General features: G+C 36.9%; 1 pseudogene; it reads left to right on the plus strand.

Annotated features, from left to right (window-relative positions):
* Nucleotides 1-586: 586 nt before the first annotated feature.
* On the plus strand, nt 587-705 carry LOC112477979 (annotated as a pseudogene).
* The last annotated feature ends 4584 nt before the right edge of the window (nt 706-5289 follow it).

Consider the following 5289-nt stretch of genomic DNA (forward strand, 5'->3'; position numbering starts at 1 on the left):
TAAATATTAAGAAGAAACAACTGTAAATATGGAAATTACTCAGGTAAACAATTAAAATTTAAGATGCAATGTATCAAAGCCAGAAATCACTCAAAGTAGGCAAGCAAAGAAAAGAAATAAACATTAAATATAGTGGAATAACAAAGGACTGATTCTGCAAAGGCCATTTTCCATTAAATTAAACAATTATATGAAAAGTTTATTTATAACGCTTGGTTACCAGAGATTCTGGGGAGAAAATCGGCTTAGACAAAAACAGAAGGCTCCAGGGGCCTGAGACTAGTTTCCTAGTTAGTCCTTGATGGCATCACAAAAAGTGTCTTTATTAGTGCTTTGTCTCGATATTTTGGAAGGATGAGCTTACAGCAAAGTAAGAGGGGTTGCATGATATGAGAAACTTGTTACTGATCATTAAAGTCAACCTTTGGCCAGATAATGGTAGCATTCTGCCCTGTGGACAGAGTTACTACAAACAGTCACAAATGTGAAATACTGTTGGTTACCTTTAGATTATAGCTATAAACACAGAGAACAATTCTGTCTTCCCATACTGAATATACTCTGTGACTTGAAAAGAAACAGTAGATTCTACGGCCATGCCACCCTGAACATACCCGATCTCGTCTGATCTTGGAAGCTAAGCAGGGTCAGGCCTGGTTAGTACTTTGGTAGGAGACCACCTAGGAATACCAGGCGCTATGGTGTTAAAAAATAAATAAATAAAATAAAAATAAATTTCTAATCTTATTAAAAAAAACAGTAGATAATAGTTGGCTGGAAGAAATTCACTTAGTGAGCAAATTTACTAATTTAAGGTATCTATGTACAAATTGATTGTGAAACCCAATCATTTATTAAAGATTAATGCCAGAGTTGCTTAAAGTGATAAAAGTTGTGCATTGAACTCAAGACGTGTGAAAATCAAATGAAGACACTGATGACTAAAATCCGGGGAAGTCTATCTTTTTCAAAGTGGAAAGTGAAATCTGAAATGTTGGTGAAAATGTGGAGAAATGGGAACTTTCATACACTTCTAGTGGAAACATGAACTGTATAACCACTTTGGAAAACTGTTTGTCAGCACCTCCTAAATGATCACACACATACCCTTATGACCCAGCTGTTCCACTCCTGGGTATATACTTAACAGAAATGCACTTGTATGTGCAGCAAAAGACATGTTTGAGAATGTTCACAATAGCACTTTTTCTAAAAGCCTCAAAATGCAAATGACCCACATGCCCATCAATAGAATGGATAAATTGTAGAACGATCACATAATAGAATACTGGACAGCAATGAAGATGAACAAACTACAGCTATACACGACAATGTGAATCTCATAAACATGATGTTGATCAAAAGAAGCCAGACACAACATAGTACATACTATATGAGTCCATTTGTATAATTACAAAAATAGGTAAAACAAATCTGTGATGTTAGAAGTCAGAATATGGTTACCCTCAGTGTTCAAATTGTGAAAGGAGCATGAGAGGGATTTCTGGGGGCTGGTGATGTTCTGTTTCTTGCTCTGGGTACTGATTAGATGTGTATGTTCAATTTGTGAAAATTCAATGAACTGTACACTTAAGATGTATGTACAATTCTGTTTATCTGTTTTACTTGAATAAAAAATGGGTAATACTGTCTTCTCCATGAGACAAGCTGAAAAAGGGTTTTCACCAGAAATATTGAGACTCACAGAGCTTTTGTTCAAACTCAAAAGCAAGGCAAGTAATGCAAATAAATGAAGCAGGCCAGATGCAATATAATGGGGACTGGTGATGGGGTCTGGGAAAACTACAGAACCGGTAAGCAATGGTTCTCAGAGTATATCCAGACCAGATACAACAGGAACTAGGTAGAAATTCAAACTATTAGGCCCCAAACCAGATCTACTGAATCAGAAACTCTGAGGGTAGAGCCTAGTAATCCAAGTTTTAACAAGCCCTCCAGATTTAACAGGCTTGACTCTGATGCATGTTCATGTATGAGAACTACTCATCTAGATATATTCAAATACAAAAATATTTTTTAATCACGTGGATTTGAAAAAAAAAAACATCTGGTCAAATTTGGCTGCACATCAGCAATTTGTAACTCCTGATGAGACTCAAATGAAAAACCAAAACCTCGAATTATTTTTATCTTTATGTCAATTCTGTATTTCCTCTTTCTAAGATAAGAGAGATAGTATGTGATAATGCTTGCACATCAGTTTAATCCTCCCCGGGATTCTGGCCTATCTGGGCATGCCTAAGGCCAGGTAAGGGTGGGTCTTTTGGAGTTCTGTTTATAAGACAACTCTAATTGTCTCCAGGAAAGAACTGATCCCAATGGAGAACAGAACCAAGATACAGAGGTTGCATTAGAGCAATAGAAGAAGTTGAAGAAGTCTGAGTACATTATGGTGTCTGCCACTCGGATTGTTTGCAGCCCAGCATGGCAGAGTCATTCATTCTTTCAACAAATAACTGTTGAACACCTATCTAGTCTGTTCCTGAGCCCTGTGACCTCAGGATGGCTGTAATATAAAACCTAATAAAAGCTAAAGGAGCTATTTTTACTAATCTTCTTAGGATGCGAAGAATGCAGCTTGTTTGTGGCATGAATATTGGTGCCAGAGGCAGCAGTATTGGCACCAGGACCCTTAACACCTCTGAAGCCCTTGAAAGTGGACTTTGAGCCTTAGAGGCCTCCTTGCACACGTCAGCAGTTGCAACAATGGTAGCAGTGCGTTTGGTGGGCAGTGGTCACCTGGCCTGGAGGACTGTCAGCAGTTGCTTATATCAAGCAAGGGGAATGGTAAACATCTTTTGGCAGTGGAAAGAACTATTCTTGGAGCAAACATGAGACATCCCTGCACACTGGCCTCAGTGGAAGTAGAGGATAAAACCTCTAGCAGAGATAGGGAAAAGCTATTTTGTAGCTATGGTCGTTACTCCGTGTAACATATGTTTCACATAGAAGAACACTGAGTCCTTAAGAAAATCTATGACTTTCTTTTTTTCCGTCTTGGCAATATTTTTAAAAAACTACATGTTGCTTCTTGTGATAAGGGTAAGGTAATATGCCAGCAGTGAATATGGTAGACTCAAAGATCAAACCTCAAACACTTGGTTTCCTTTTTTAAAATAAAAAGCAGCAAGATTATCATAGGCTTCAAGATACAAAGTTTAAAAAAAAAAATCACAGCATGCATTCCTAATTTTTTTTTCTCTCTCAAAACATCCCTATAAAATGGAACAACATTGCTGATGAGCTGTTCTTTGGCACAGGCAAGCAGCTTCTTGCAAAGGAAAAAGAACTTTGGAAGCAGTCACTCCTTTCCTGACAGAATTTTGAGAGATTGATGCCTTTTTCATTCATTTCTGCAATGCATGTCAGCTAGATTTTCAGTTACTTCTGGAAATCCCAAATTGAATTATATTAAAAACATATCTGTTGTTCTTCCGAAAACATGTTTGGGAGTTTGAAGACTACACATCTCTGTAAAACCTAAGGAATTCACCTAAGTAACCAAAATTTTCCAACAAGAGCCAAGTAGTTGCTTCACTGCATTTAACTCAGTATTTTATGACACTTGATGAGCAACAGGGTGTGTGGTATGTTAGTATTCCAGCCAGATAGCAGTATCTTGCAGATTTCCAATTTTACGGTGGGGCCATTTTTTTCTTGCTTGCTATTAATTTGGAACCAACTTTTTGAGCTCAAGCAAACTGAAAGCGTCACTTTATTTTGATCACTCAATTCTAACCAACCCAGAGTATACACAGTGGAATGTGAGTTAGAGGATCGGGGCAAAGATCAGGAGATTTGAGTTCTAACCAGCCATGTTTTCCTGGACAAGTCAGTTCCGACTATGGGGCTCAGTTTCACTATTAGTAAAATTGGAGTTAGGGCAAATTGGCTCAAAGTTCTGTAATTAGTCAGAGTTATGTGGGGGAGAGTTCTGAATTCTTTAACCTCTAGATTACGAGAACTCTCCCTGAAGAATCTTAATGATAGGTTAAATATTTGAAAGAGAAAAATCACCTTGAGAGAATTCTCAGAGGCTATTGATGTTATAGATTTCTTCTTTATAGAGAGTTGGGGTAATTTTCTGTGTACCTTTGGGTACAGGTGACTGATATTGTTACCAGACAATCAAAGGTTTGTTTCTAAAATAATTTAATAGAATTTAGTTTTCTGGAATACAAGTTAATAACAAGAATATGAAACATTTATTGAATTCTGTTTTTGTAATATTGCTTTCCTCTATTCCTGTCCTTCTGACTCTCACTTGTCCTATTCCCCTCAACCCTCTTTACACATGGTTTTATACTTGGATTATCAAAGTAATCCCAAATATAGCTCTTTTCACATTACTTTGCTCCTCAAAAAGCCTTCATAGTTGTCTGTTTACCACAATATAAAATACAAGCTCCTTACGGTATATGAGGTCTTGTACCATCTGACCCAACCCAGCTTCCCATTTTTGTGACCCATTTACTATTTTTACAATACAGCCTTCCAAGCTTCCTGTTCTCTTTACATGCCTAGAAGTGTTCTCATTCTGTGCATTTGTCCAGCTGATTCTTGCTTTCTCTTTCTACCTATTCTTAAAGTTTAAGGCCAGGATTCTGCTCCCAGTTTTTCTTGGTTTCTTTCAACTGCAGGCAACCTATCCTTTTCTGAACTTCTATGGTAACCTATCTGCATTTCTCTCATAGCGTTTATCACTTTCCTCTATATCATAAATATTTATGTTCATATCTTCCTTACTAGATAATCAGTTTTGTGAAGTCAGAAGCAATATCTGTTCCATATTGGTGCCCCTCAAAGTACCTGGAACATAGCAGTTCCTCCACAAATGTTTGTTCAATGAATAAATGATATCAGAGTTACCATGGAAATATGAACTTATCTGAACTCTTTCAGCCAAATTAGAACCAATCACAGGGTGTTTTTTTAATAGGAAATTTATCGATCATCTATCTATCTATCTCGGCTTATGTCTGATTGTAATGAGGAAAATTAGGAAGAAATGAGAAAGATACAATAACTTAAATTATAGGCTTAGCAAGTAATTATTATTCAGTTCCCTTCCTTCAAGCATTGTGCTATAGTCAGCTGTCAAAAGTAGTTTAAGTCCACATTAGTTTGTGTACTTTGATGCTCAAATATTTGTTAAAGCTGACGTAACTCTATGAGAAATATCAACACTAACTCTGTAGATGGTACACAGAAGTTTTAATCCAGTGAGATGAAGTGCTGTTATGTGTGGGCTATTGAGAAAAGTCATGA

Source organism: Pteropus alecto, unplaced genomic scaffold, assembly GCF_000325575.1.
Source record: "Pteropus alecto unplaced genomic scaffold, ASM32557v1 scaffold131, whole genome shotgun sequence".
NCBI lineage: Eukaryota > Metazoa > Chordata > Mammalia > Chiroptera > Pteropodidae > Pteropus > Pteropus alecto.